Below are 15,421 nucleotides of genomic sequence, written 5' to 3'. Positions count from 1 at the left end.
AATTTTACTGTTTTTGCCAGGCAGGTGCTGTGTGTATGGACTTGTTTGGGTTCTCCATCACTGACCTTTATCAGATGGGCTAAAGAGCTGGGTGTTTGGCAGGTCATGCCGGCAAAGATAAATCTGTACCTGGTATTTTTCTGCCTAAAGAAAAACTACCTTCTCGTGTTATCTGAAACATTATCCTTATCATACCTGATACATTTTTAATACTTATTTCTTTGGTAATCCTTTTTTAAATATGTTATTGGGTTTACTAGTAGATCATTTAGAAACTAAGTCAGTATCAGTATTAAGTTCTCTAAATTAATTTATTTGAAAATACGGTAATGGCGTCCTGGTTTAATGTGCTCTCTGGGAAGTCTGACCTCCCAGTAATCCGTAAAAGCAGTGTTCACTTCCATCTGGTGGTAACAGTTTTCAGCGTGTTCTACAGTCTAAGTATGGTTTTCTCTGTGGGATCTACATCTCAACACTTCTTTTTCTTTTGAAGTATGGTTGATTTACAACGTCCGTCGTATTAGTTTCTGGCGTACAGCATAGTGATTCAGTTATATATATATGCAGGTTCTTTTTCATATTCTTTTCCATTATGGTTTATTACAGGATATATTGCTGCTAAGTCGCTTCAGTCGTGTCCGACTCTGTGTGACCCCATAGACGGCAGCCCACCAGGCTCCCCCGTCCCTGGGATTCTCCAGGCAAGAACACTGGAGTGGGTTGCCATTTCCTTCTCCAATGCATGAAAGTGAAAAGTGAAAGTGAAGCTGCTCAGTCGTGCCCGACTCTTAGCGACCCCATGGACTGCAGCCTACCAGGCTCCTCCGTCCATGGGATTTTCCAGGCAAGAGTACTGGAGTGGGGTGCCATTGCCTTCTCCGACATATTACCTCCCTGCTAAATCATCAGTTTAATCTTTTTTTTTTTTTTTTTTTACTTCAAATCATGGTAACCTTTGTCCACGTACCAAGAGTGTGATGCAACTGGCATGACATCAGAGGCAACCAGAGGGAAGTGGAGGTAGTTTAGTCACTCAGTCGTGTTCAACTCTTGTGGCCCCATGGACTGTAGCCTGCCAGGCTCCTCTGCCCATGGGATTCTCCAGGCAAGAGTACTGGAGAGGGTTGCCATTTCCTTCTCCAGGTGATCTTCCCAGCCCAGGACTCGAACCCAGGTCTCCTGCATTGCAGGCAGATTCTTTACCAACTGAGCTATTAGGGAAGCCCTGGAAGCTGCTAAGTACACCCAGGATCCTTCCTGGAGTGGACATCTTTGACGAACAGGGTCTGAGGCAGTGAGCCAAAACCACCACCACAAAGAGAACCCCGCCAAGCATAGGGTTTCGGTGAAAACCTTCACGCTCTGAGTTCCCTTTGGAGTTCATTTCCTTCACTTTTACATTGCTGATTCTTTCACAGTCTTGTTTTTTCACTATCTGGAAGAATGGGTGCTTTGTTCTAGACCACAGCCACAAAACACGTAGTCAGAGCTTCCCTTGTGCATTGTTCTCCTCTGGTCTCTAATCGTCACCTGTGTAAGGCTTTTTCTCCAAAAAGACTGTTGTCTCCCCAAGTATCAGACTGTACTTTTCTGAGCCACTGTAGCACCTCTCTCAGTCCTGGGGACACGGTGAAAGCTCTCCCAGGAAATGAATGGGATTGAACAAAGAAGGGACACAAACCTAATTCTCAGGTCAGTGATTCATAACCCAAAGAAACTAATGCGTTTCCCTAATTACAGTAACCACAATTTGAGGTAGTTAGGCACCAATTGAAGGCACTAATCCTTCGATTACTATGGGCAATCAATCTGGAAAAAAAAAATTGAAACCAAAGGCACCAATCCATTGGCGAGAACCAACTCTGAGTCTATATTCCTCAGGTCTTACTAAACGTATTGAGGGAAAGTGCTGACATTTAGACTGTAGTCCAGAAATCTCACTTAGACGCAGCGGAAGAATAGGTCTCAAAATAAAAGTGTTGAGTAGAATATTATAAATGAGATTTTGAAGTACCCAACCCACTGGGAGGTCTACAGGCCCAAGTTCATTTCTAAACCAACTCCTTCCTGCAATAGAGACACAGTCTCAGACACCATGGATCCCAGGTGCTGTACAAAGCATGCCGCATGTAACTGAATAATCACCAAATAATCATCAAAAAGGAAACTGAGGCTCAAACAGGTGAGAAAATGTCTCCAAAAGCATGCAGCCAAAAATCCACCTTACCAGTGGAGTAGCCCAAACCATCTGTTAAGCAGTGAGTGTCATGACCCTCAGGTAGTTTTAGAGACTTACCCACCATTACATTGGGTTCAGGGCCAAGCCATTCCTAGACCCAGGTCTCCTGAGTCACGCTTGAGGCATGCTTTCCTTTATAGAATAAACAATGACTTAATTTACTAGCTGCACAAAAATTTAACAAGAATTTTCCAGAGAAGCATGGAACAACACTCCACATATTTTTTCTTATAAACAAACCCCTTCATCTTCCAAATAACACACTAAAAACTTCTAAAACTCTTCTTTGCAACTGATGTTGAACAGAAACTGAGACGCGGTGGACTTGGGACTCCTTTGGACCCTGGGGTTGAGAGCTGCCTCACAGAAGAGGAAGCAGAACCTCCAAACACTTCCTCGTGGCCCGTGCCCTCTGGTTGGTGCCACTTGCTCACCTGTGGTCTTCTCTGCTCTTCAAGTCACCACCCACGGATTTGCGGACACAAAAGTCAGGGATGAGGAGATGGAGAGAATTGGTAGCAGCAGTCCTGGGCAATATGGCACAGATGTCAAGCTCAGCCCAAGACCCAGACAGACTTGGGTTCGGATCCTGCTTCTTTCATTTCCCAACCATTGATGGAGGACAGTTTATTAACCTCTGTTTCCTTGTCTTTCACCATGGTGCTTATCCCCAAGGTTGATATGAAAAGGAGATGAAAATCAGTTCTCAAAACATATTAGCCATTATTATTTCCTAGAGCCGGAAGTAACTGTGTTGTTGCCCATAAACTGTATGCTGGCAGCTAAAGAAATGGAGTTTTTCGCTATGACTGAATTCCTACCGAATACATTCTAACGAGCCTTCCTACTTTTAACTCAAATTTATATTTTGAAGAATTTTACATGCGTTTTTTATTTAATCCTCACAATAATCCCATAAATGAGGTTTGGAAGATGAGGAAATACACACTTAAAAGGGCAAAGAGTTTGACCAGAGTCATGTCCTAACAGTGACAGCTGTGTCTTCAGAACGTAGGTCTGTTCATCTCAAAGTTTAGCTACTGATCTATACTGACCAACCATTATACTGAACTTGCCACGGAATCATAAAAAATGTGAGAAATGAAGTCATGGGATAACCAGGTTGAGAGTATAAGAATGACACATATTTATACTAATCATCCTTAGCTATGCAATGGTCACTGAAGTTGCCAGAGCAAGTCATAAAGTCCTTTGAAGAAATTATAGGGAATTATATACATTTTCGGAGAAGGCAATGGCGACCCACTCCAGTACTCTTGCCTGGAAAATCCCATGGATGGAGGAGCCTGGTGGGCTGCCGTCTATGGGGTCACACAGAGTCGGACACGACTGAAGTGACTTAGCAGCAGCATATACATTTTATATACATTTTTCACATTATATACATTCATTGCACCTAGACTTGATGCTTTTGAACTGTGGTGTTGGAGAAGACTCTTGAGAGTCCCTTGGACTGCAAGGAGATCCAACCAGTCCATTCTAAAGGAGATCAGTCCTGAGTGTTCATTGGAGGGACTGATGTTGAAGCTGAAACTCCAATACTTTGGCCACCTCATGCGGAGAGCTGACTCATTTGAAAAGACCCTGATGCTGGGAAAGATTGAGGGCAGGAGGAGAAGGGGACGACATAGGATGAGATGATTGGATGGCATCACCAACACAATGGACATGGGTTTGGGTGAACTCCAAGAGTTGGTGATGGACAGAGAGGCCTGGCGTGCTGTGGTTCATGGGGTCACAAAGAGTCCAACACGACTAAGCAACTGAACTGAACTGAACTAGTTAAATATACAGAACTGATGTTCCATTCTGATTTCTTTGAAAGTATTGAACTCCAAAGTGCTGAACTTATGAGTATGCAGACACATCTATTATAAAATGGACATATTGCACATAGATACAATTCTCTTATTCTTTTCACCATCATAAATAAAGATGCCTTTCCCACAAACAACTGTCAGTATAAATGTGTTATTTTTCAAGACAAACTATGCTGAATAGTTTCTTATGTTTCCATACCTGTTACCACCTTAATTTGGCTTTAATGATCAGCCAAAATCTTCTATAAATTTTAGGGGTAAACATTATAAATTGACATGTATATCACACATGTTCTTTTTCTGTTCTTTGTTTTTTAGCTTAGTTGAGATTCACACTGTTAACTGTTACTTTGAAGAGAAAGCTCTTGGTGAGGTTGGAGTGTTGGCAAGGAAGACTCTGGCCTTGATGACTTACCCCTATCAAGGGTCCAATCCCTAGACTTTGCCAACAACCAGGGCATGGAGCTTTTTTTCAGAGGCTGGCTCACAGAGTCCTATAGCTCAGCCTGGATACCACCAGTTTATTCCTTAGTCATAAGATCTCGATGGTAAAAAGGGCTGGGACACTCACATCACTGGCCAAACCATTTTATGAATGGAAGTTTGCAGGATAAACAAAGGAACCAGAAAAGGAGAGAGTTGCTGGCTGATTCTATAGAGGAAAGGCTTCCCCCTGGGGCTGAATGAGTCTGGGGTTCCAGTCACCCCCTCTGCCAGTCAGTGCTTTGCCATTGCCTTCACGTCTTGGAACAGACTCCTGGGGCTTTCTTTTGGGAGCCAGATGGGCTGTTTTCAGGAAACCTTTTCTAGTAGACTTATGCGCATATGTACTCTGGCATTTAAAACCTGGATTTAGACCCAGGCTGGGCTGCTTTCCTAGCTCTGCGGTCTTAGACATAAATTCTCTAAGCCTGAGTTTCCTTATCTGTAAAGTGAGAATGATATTCCTTTCTCTCAGGATTATGTAGGGATTAAATGAGATAAGGTTTTCCCTAGTGGCTCAGACAGTAAAGCGTCTGTCTGCAATCCAGGAGACTCGGGTTCGATCCCTGAGTTGGGAAGATCCCCTGGAGAAGGAAATGGCAGCCCACTCCAATATTCTTGCCTGGAAAATCCCATGGACCCAGAGCCTGGGAGGCTACAGTCCATGGGGTCACAAAGAGTCGGACATGACTGAGCGACTTCACTTCACTTCACTAAATGAGATAATAACTTTAATGCACTAAGAACAGTGCCTACCACATAGGAGGTGCTTATTATATGACATCAATCACCATTTTAAATAAAAATGTTATAAGCACATATTATTTATAAACACATATTTAATATTGGCATCTGAATTTTGCATGGAAGGAAAAACAGTGTGAGGTTGCTGACACATTGAAATTAGTGGTCTTTAGTGCTTTGTGCATGCTGGGAATCAACTATTTTTATTAGATAAGCGGTGTCAATAAGCATGATTTTAATAAAATTAGCAAGTAACAGCACTAACTGTGTTTGTATGTAAAGATTATGAAATCTTTGTTAAATTCAGAGTTCAAAAATTTAGTGGCTTATTGTTACCAAAAGGGAAATGTGGGGGTGGGGATAAATTAAGAATTGGGGAACAACATACACTTACAACTATAAAATAGTGTACACTATTATTTTATGTACACTGTACTTTATATATATTATATATAAAACAGATAACCATCAGGGACCTACAGTACAGCACAGGGACCTATACTCAATACTTCGTAATAACCGGTATGGGAAAAGAATCTGAATAGATTTATATAACTGAATCACTTTGCTATATACCTGAAACTAACAAAGCATCGTAAATCAATTAAACTTCAATTTAAAATTAATTAATTCCTAAAAAAATTGTAGAAGGGTAAAAGGATTTCATAATCAATAAGTGCTTATGTGGGTCATTTCATCTCCATGGAAGGAAATGTTTAGAGAAACCAAAAAGGTCAAACTAACCTGAAGCACAATTTTGTTGACAAGAGTTTAAGTTACCTTTAGCATATTTCATTACACTGTAATCAGAACCATCAACAAATATTTACCAAAGTGCCTACCACACTCAAGCCACTGTAGCGTGGGTTGCATTCATGGCTAACTGATATGAAAAATTACTAAGAAGTGTACAATAAGGTACCTTTCTTGGATGATTAAAATCTAATTGAGCAGACAGAAGGTAGCATAAACATAAATCTATAAAAAAAAAGTGACAAAAACTAGCCTACAAAATTTTCCACTTTTTTGGGAATGTGGCCAGATTACTCTAATACTGAAAAATATTTTAAAACACAAAGCTTATGATAAGGGAAGACAGTAAAGAATTCTCTAATTATCAGAAAATGTTGGTCAATAACCTTAAAAAGAAAGATTTAGATCAAATGATATGAAAATGTCAATATTCAACCATTTTTTAACACGCATAACCACAAATTATTTATGGTTTAATTTCAGTGAGCCATTCTTTAAACTCATATATATATATATATATAGGCCAGTGTGTAACCCATAAATTTTACCCACTCTAAACTCCTGCTTATTTCTTCTGGGGCTTTTTCATATTCAAAGTAAATTTGGGGAGAAAAAAATTACATGATATTTAAACTCAGGGGATGGAAGAACTAGCATAAAAAGTTGATTAGTGATGCATGAAGTTTCACTCAATACATTTCATAAAGGGAAAAGTGCTAATGTGCTTGGTAGAGTCACTCCAGTAACTCCAGTTATTGACACAGTACAATGCAGTGAAATTAACTAACAATCAGATTTCAGAATAATTTTCCCCAATAAAAGACTTGTTTTGCTTAGAAGATTGTGCATATTACAAACACTTGTGGGCTACACTTTCTACCCAAAATATTTAACTTCACAATAGATTGTAAATAATTTCAATGTAATATAATGGAGAAAATTTTATTTTTAAAGTTTTATGTCTTCAGAGGCTGTCCAGTTTAACTAAAGTCCCTTTTGTCATGATACAGTGGATCCCAAAATTTTAAATGCATCTATATTTTGCCATGTATTTTCAAAATAAGTTTTAATTCCTACACAACATTAAACTTACTTATAAGCATACATTTAAAATCCAAGTTTTTAAGAAGATGTGATAACCTGATCTGAATAGACAAAGAAAGATTTAAAAAAAACAATCAAAATGTGCTCCCTGTAAATAAGAGATAGACCAACGTAGTTGAAGAGTTACTTTATCATTTGCTGATAAACTAAAAATTCTCCTAATGTGAAAGGTTGTCATCGTAATTTAGGAGCTCTGAAAATCTAATAACCTTGCATTTTCAAGCACTTGAAGACACCAAACACACAGCCCACATCCATGTCTTGGCATCACTTTATAAGAACCAAATTCTTTCTGTCTTGTATGATTGTAACCCATAATGTGAGGTCTTGATCCGATTATATCTTTTCCTAGTATATTAGATTATTGAAGATTATTATTTCATCAAGTAGAAAAATTAAAACTTAACCATTTTTGAGAGCTAGAGAATATAATTCCCAATCAAATGAATTGGTATCAGATTCTGAAGACATTTGAAGCTAGACATTCATTTATCTTACCGATCAGAAATTTAGATCTACCAAAATAAAATCTATTAACCAAAATTTTTTTGGACAAAGCTCACAAAAAGGTTGTTTAGGCATTGATAGTATGTCTGGCTGAGTCACTTCTGCTTTCAGATAAATTTGTTTACTGAAAGAAAACTCAAAACAACTGTCTCAAAAGCCTTCAGTAATTTTTCCAAAATCTGGCAAATATTTGCAGTAAAGGGAATACTGACTGTCACTGGTGTTCATGATCAATACATCACTGCTGCTGCTGCTGCTAAGTCGCTTCAGTCGTGTCCGACTCTGTGCGACTCCATAGACGGCAGCCCACCAGGCTCCCCCGTCCCTGGGATTCTCCAGGCAAGAACACTGGAGTGGGTTGCCATTTCCTTCTCCAATGCATGAAAGTGAAAAGTGAAAGTGAAGTCGCTCAGTCGTGTCCGACTCTTAGCGACCCCATGGACTGCAGCCTACCAGGCTCCTCTGTCCATGGGATTTTCCAGGCAAGAGTACTGGAGTGGGGTGCCAATACATCACTAGTTACTGAAAAAGTGCTATAGCAAATAACCAGCTTGCATTCCGAGCCTTAGCTAAAAACTAAAACCAAAAACAAATGCATTTAGAAAAGAGATCCTGTAAAGGATTGAGCTGGCCTAAATGTTTGTTCAAGTTTTTCCATAATGTGACAGGAAATCCAAATGAACTTTTTGGCAAAACCAATACTAATTATAATAAACCCTGGGTTAATATTCATAACATATAAAGAGCTCTTTAAAACTCTACTCAAATCTCCATAACGGCCTATGTGGGAAAAGAACCTAAAAAAGCAAGGATATGTGTACATGTATAACAGATTCACTTTGCTATGCACCTGAAACTAACACAACATTGTAAATCAACTGTACTCCAATAAAAATTCATTTTCTAAAATCTATTTTTTAAATGAAACATGTGAACAGGAAAACTAACGAAAGATTTACAAAAGACAAAATACTAAAGGCCAATAAATATAATTTTTTAAGCTCTACCTCATCAGTAATCAAAGACTTAAAAATTTTTAAAACCCTTTGCTACCAGCTTTGAAATACTATTTATAGTCCTGATGATGCAGGAAATAGGCCCTATGGGACAGAGCTGGGGGCAGAATAAATTGTTACAATCTTCCTCAACAACAATTTAAGTTCAAAATCTCAAAGCAATCAAGAAAGAGAAAACCTTTCTGATTGTCTCATCTACAATTCAGAAAAAATAATTGAAAAAATATCCCACTCATGAAAACAAACAAACAAAAATCTTTATATTTTCCCTGGTGGCTCAGACAATAAAGAATCTGCCTTCAGTGCAGGAGACTGGGATTCAATCCCTGGGTGGAAAAGATCCTCTGGAGAAGGGAATGGCTACTCAATCCCGGATTCTTCCCTGGAGAATAAAAGATCTTAAAGTATCCATTATGTTATAGAGTCAGAAACTTTATATTGCAAATGTAATCTTATTTCCAAAATCAGTCTCTGCATTGAGGTCTTCTGGAAGAATAAACACCTAAGAGTAGCCTAGATATATCTCAAAGAAGAAAGGAGAAAAGTTAACCTGCACATTTTACTAAGTATTATTTTAAAACTCATATTGATTTAGTATGAAACAGTTCATTAATACACCAAATTACAAGTCTCAAACAGTACTGCTGTGTCAGGCTCTGTCATGCAATGGGTAGCCCATTGGACTTCTTTTTTTTTTTTAATCACTTTTTTTTTTTAATTTATTTATTTTAATTGGAGGCTAATTACTTTATAATATTGTAGTGGTTTTGCCATACATTGACAGCAAAAGAGAAAAAGATGTATAGAACAGTCTTTTGGACCCATTGGACTTCTAAAACAGCACTTTTATGAGATGAACTGTGTCTCTCCGCCCCCACAAAATTCTTATCTACCCAGTACTTCAGAATGTGATTGTATTTGGAGATCACATTTAAATAAGCAATTAAATTAAAATGACATCATTAGGGTGGGCCCTAATCCAAGATGACTGGTACTCTTATAAGAAAAGGAAATTTAGACACACATACACACACACACAAAACAATGCCAAGACACAGGGAGGCCAAGGAGAAAGACCTCAAGCAGAAATAAACCCTGCTGACAACTTGTTCTTGGTCTACTAGCCTCCAGAATTGTGAGAAAATAAACTTCTGTGGCCTGTTGGTGGCATTTGTTATAGCAGCCCCAGCAAACTGAAATACAAAAATGAAGGATATTTAATAATTTAGTACATGATGAAAATGGCCTTTCAACTCAGTGAGGAAAGAAGAGAATATAGGCAAAACATTTTCAGACATAAATGTAGCAGTAGTTTTCTTGGGCCAGCCTTCCAAGACAACATAAATAAAATCAAATGGGACCTAATCAACTCAGTGAGGAAAGGATCAGTTCAACAGATTATTTTGGAATAATATTGGCTTCCCTTTGGCTCAGTTCGTAAAGAATATGCCTGCAAGGCGGGAGACCTGGGTTCAATCATGGGTTGGGAAGATCCCCTAGAGAAAGGAAAGGCTACCCTCTCCAATAATCTGGCCTGGAGAATTCCACGGACTGTTTAGTCCATCAGGTCGCAAAGAGTCGGACACAACTGAGCTACTTTCACTTTCACTTTTCACATACTGGGAGAAAATGAATTATTTTGAGTTCATAATTTGTAGCTGTATTGTAAAGCATAAACTAAAACACCTTAGTTGGTCTTCATTTTCAATGGAGAAGCATTTTTATAGTACTAGAAGAAAAATAAATATAACCTTGAGGGAAGGGAGAGTTTTCTAAGCAGTAAAATATCATTTAATGTATCATCTTATCTGTCTCATTTACCAAACTTTAATTCATGTATAGTTCTGTTTATTAAATTCTATATAACAAAAAATACAAAAAGCAAAACTAAATGTAAAGCCACAAGTGAAGGAAAATATTTACTACATATACAGCAGACAAAGAATTTTTTAATGTAAAGAGTTCTTATTAATGAATGAGAAACAAATATCACAGTCAAAAAATAGCCATGGATTGACAAAAGAAGAAATAAAAATGGCCACAGGACATGAAATAGATTCAACTTCACAGCAGTAATGGAAATATAAATGAATGAATGAGATACAGTTTGTACTCATCAAACTAGCAAAGAGTTTCTTAAAATAATAACGATGAGAATCTTTTCTTTCATATTTAGCACTTTTTTTTAAAAAAAAGATATTGTTCCCTACCAAAAGTTCAATATACAGTCACGAAATTTTCTGCAAAAAAATTAAACTTTGTTTTTTGACATTTAAGCCCTTGAGACGTCTGGAGTTGGCTTTTGTATGTGGTATGACACACAGGGCTTCCCTGGTGGCTCAGACTGTAAAGAATCTGCCTGCAGTGCAGGAGACTCAAGTTCGATCCCTAGGTTGGGATGATCCCCTGAAGAAGGGAATGGCTACCCAGTCCAGTATCCTTGCCTGGAGAAGTCCATGGACAGAGGAGCCTGGTGGGCTACAGTCCATGGAGTTGCAAAGAGTCAGACATAGACTGAGCCACTTTCACTTTCATGACACTGGAATTCAATTTTCAGTTTTATCTTTTCCTATTATATTTAACCATTTTTACCCAGTAGAGTAATCCATCCTTGCCCCAATAATCCAGCATACCACCTCTGTTATATGGCAAACTTCAGTTCATGGGCTGTCACGCATATTAATATTTTGTTTGTCAGTTTGCTTATTTCTATGCCTTTTTTAATGATAGGTTCAGAATAAATCCTAATATCTAATAGGGCAAGACTCTCTTTTTATTTTTCTTCTTTAAAATGTTCTAGTTATTCTTAGCTCTTTACTTTTTCACAAAAATTTATACATTAATTTATCACATATCATGAAAAACCTTGTTGGGACTTGTATTGGACTTTCATTGAAATTATAGATCAATTTGAGAATTGACATTCTCAAAATAGTATCTTCTCATGGATGAATATGATAGGAACCTTCTTAGTCTTTTTAATATCTCAATGAAGTTTTATGACTTTTTCTTTCTCAAAGAACTTTTAACATTTTATACTGTTCTCAGATTCTTGATATTCTCTAATGTCAGAGTCTTTATTTCCTGTCAAATTTGCTAGTACATTGAAATGATAGTAACTTTTGTATATTCAGCCATATTATGGTCTCTCCTACTGTTATAGTAATTTTCCGAAGGTTCTTTTTTGCTACGTAAATAAGATATAATTTGAAAATGATAGACTTCTTTCTTTCTTTCTTTGCAAACCTTATGCTTAAATCTATAGTTCTCACATGTTTTGCTTCATATATTTTGAGGTGGTTAATTGGGTGTATATGTGTTTAGAATTTACTACATCTTCCTGGTGAGTTGAAAGTTATTTCTTTTCTCTATTATTAATAAAGATTTTTGTCAAAAAATGAGTTTTGTCTGATGTTAATGTAGCTCTACCCGCTTTCCTTTGGTTAATATTTGTTCATTTCCTCCATCCTCTTATTTTCTGGTTTTGGGTGTATTTATGCTCCAGCTATAGTCATATGAAAAACATAGGCCTGGCATATTTATAATCTGAAAGTTCCTTTGAGCTGGTAAATTCAATCCGTTTGTAGTTATCGTAATTAGTGATATATTTATATACCTTTCTATCATCTTATTTTACTCTTTCAATTTGATTCTGTTTTCTGTTTCTTTTTTTAACCCTTTCTTATTTTTTTCTTCTTCCAACAAGTTAAGAATTGAGCATAATCTGATATCCCTTATCTTTCCCTACGTCTTCATCAGTTCCCTTTATGTTGATCTAGCATTTTAAGCCTGGGAAATCATGAGGAAAGTTTCCCATTTTGTATTCTTTGCTATTGATTATATCTTTAAATTAACAAACTTTACTGAGATGCTTGATCATCTTTATTTCACACATCTCTTGTGTGCATGTGACAGTGAAGAGTCTGGTACCAGAAATTACAGTCATTTCCTGCCCCACCGAACACCTCCTCGTGTCAGCGTTTCATCCTCAGCTACCTATGGGCAGGCAGCACTAAGATGAGGCAGTCCTTAAATTACAGCCCACCACCTCCTCTTTCCCTCAACCTCCTGCTCTTCCAGGAAGCTTCCTCACTGCCCGGACTTTGCTTCTGATACACACGGCAGCAGTCTGAGCCACAGCCGTGGGGGCAGACACTGAATGCTCCAGGCTAAAGCAGAACTCCGAAATCTCATCTCCTATTTAATCATCCCACAGACACACCTGGCTGCAGTCACCACCCCTAACACACACACACACACACACACACACACACACACACCAGTTCAAAGCAATCTTCTCGGTTCTTTTTCTAAATCTTAATATTTTCCTTCTATAATTTGTCCAGATGCAGAACCAGTAATCTCTACTAGTTCAGCATTGTATAAGAACTCAAATCTCAGGAAATTTTATGTACAGAAACGTCCATCACAGGGACTTCCGTGGTGGTCCAGTGGCTAAGACTCTGCACTCCCAGTGCACAGGGTCCGAGCTCAATCCCTGGTCAGGGAACTGGATTCCACATCCACAAGTAAGAGTCACATGACACAGTTAAAAATCCTGCATGGTACAACTAAGACTGACCATCGCACATGCCACAACGAAGACCCAGTGCAAATGAATAAATATTAAAAAAAAAGAAAGACATGTCCATCACAGGATCTTTATAACACTGAAAGCTTTTTTAGCCCATAGTAAATTTTTAAATAAATAGATTCAATGTATCTATAACATAGAACACAATGTAGCCATTAAATTGTATTGTAGAAAAAACATCAAATGGTGTGGGAAAGCAGCTTTAATAGTTGATAAAATTTTTAAAACCAGTTTACAAAACTAGCCTGCAATATGATTTGAATTCTGTCTCTCTCTTTGTCTCTCTGTCTATTGTCTCTCTCCATGTGTATATATATATACATGTATATATATATATAAACATATATGTATGTATACACACATAAAATATATACACACATATGTATACAAACACATGTTCATATACAAATAGGAATAGCAGAATGCATGTAAATATTGACAAAACCAGAATAAGTCTGCAGCTCATTTGATAGTATTTTACCAGTGTCAATTTCCTTATTTTAATAATGGTTATATGAGATGTTATCATTGAGGGAAGCTAGGCAATGGCACCCCACTCCAGTACTCTTGCCTGGAAAATCCCATGGATGGAGGAGCCTGGTGGGCTGAAGTCGGGCAGCCCACCTAAGAGTCGGGCATGACGGAGTGACTTCACTTTCACTTTTCACTTTCATGCATTGGAGAAGGAAATGGCAACCCGCTCGAGTATGCTTGCCTGGAGAATCCCAGGGACAGAGGAGCCTAGTGGGTTGCCGTCTCTGGGGTCACACAGAGTCGGACACGACTGAAGCGACTTAGCAGCAGCAGCAGCAGGTGAAGTTTACATGGGATTCTGTATTGTGTTTGTAACTTCTTATGAGTCTAAACTTATTTTAAAGTACACATTGCAACAGAATTTTGGGGGCGGGAAGTGTGGTAATCCTGCTTAGCAGCCATTTCTCCTTTCTGAGATCACTTCATTTCCCTTTGGAGAATAAAAGTGTAAATATTCCCCCACCGTGCACAGACAGTCTTGATGGAGTTCTAATCTAGGAGACTTGAATTTCCAAGCCAAATTCATCCACAAGATCCATCACAGATGACTCCAGCAAGAAAATTCCTCTCATAGCCAAGGCCTAGGGACACCACCCAAGCTGGTCTCATCAGACCCTCTCTCGAGGGACTTTTCTTCTGACCAGAGTGACTCAAGAAAGGAAGATGGTTGGAGACTCTTCATTCCCAAGTGCCCAAATAACTCTTGTCCTGGTCCAGTGATTTTACTCTATGATCTACCTGGCACCGAACCAATACAATCCTTTTGTGTTTGAGTTTACTGAAGCCAATAAACAAAGAACTATAACTCAATAAATGCTGTCTCCTCCATGTCCATTTTAAACAAACTCAAGTGAATGTGTCCTCTGTGAACTCACTCCAAATTAGGGGCTAGTGTTCACAGATTCTTGTTTCTTTGAATAATAGCTCTAATTAAAATCTTTCCCAACTCTGCCAAAATTTTATAGGTTTTCCGTATCTCTGTCTCTGGTCTCCAGACTGATACTTTCACAGCGCATTTTGTCTACCAGATCAATTTTTCGGCCAGACAGTCTTAAGATAGTTGGTTTCACCTCAGGGAAATTCTCTGTCAAAACTAAAAGACTTGTGCTCGCAATTCTCTGGAACATTATTTAGACAAAGGACATCAAGAAATTGATTGTATGTAAGACTATACACTTTGGAATCAAGCTGAGCTGACTGGAAGCTTGTCTCCATTGTGTGCTGGTGGTTCAGAGCTTGTGCGACTTAGCTGACCTCTTTGAATTTCCGTTTTCTCCTTCAAAAATGAAAGATTATATCACTGCCTTGTGGATCATTTGGAGAATTAAGTAACAGTTTCTGTACTGCACCTGGAATTGTGTCAGGCACGAAGCGAGAGAGTCATTAAGCCTTCGGCTGTGCATCAAACAACGCAAGGAAGAATAAAACGAAAAAGAGGGTGAAGAAGAGAAAAAGAAAAGGAGGAATGAAGAGGGGAACATTGTGCTCCTTCCTCTACCGTAAAGACAACAGAATGGAGACGGTGTTATGTTTTTGTGTAACTTTATATACTTCATCTCCTTGTATCCTCACAGCAGATTGACGAAATTGACAAAGCGCGTATTCT

This window comes from Bos indicus, chromosome 9, assembly GCF_029378745.1.
Source record: "Bos indicus isolate NIAB-ARS_2022 breed Sahiwal x Tharparkar chromosome 9, NIAB-ARS_B.indTharparkar_mat_pri_1.0, whole genome shotgun sequence".
NCBI classification, from domain to species: domain Eukaryota; kingdom Metazoa; phylum Chordata; class Mammalia; order Artiodactyla; family Bovidae; genus Bos; species Bos indicus.
Note: the sequence above shows the minus strand (reverse complement) of the source record.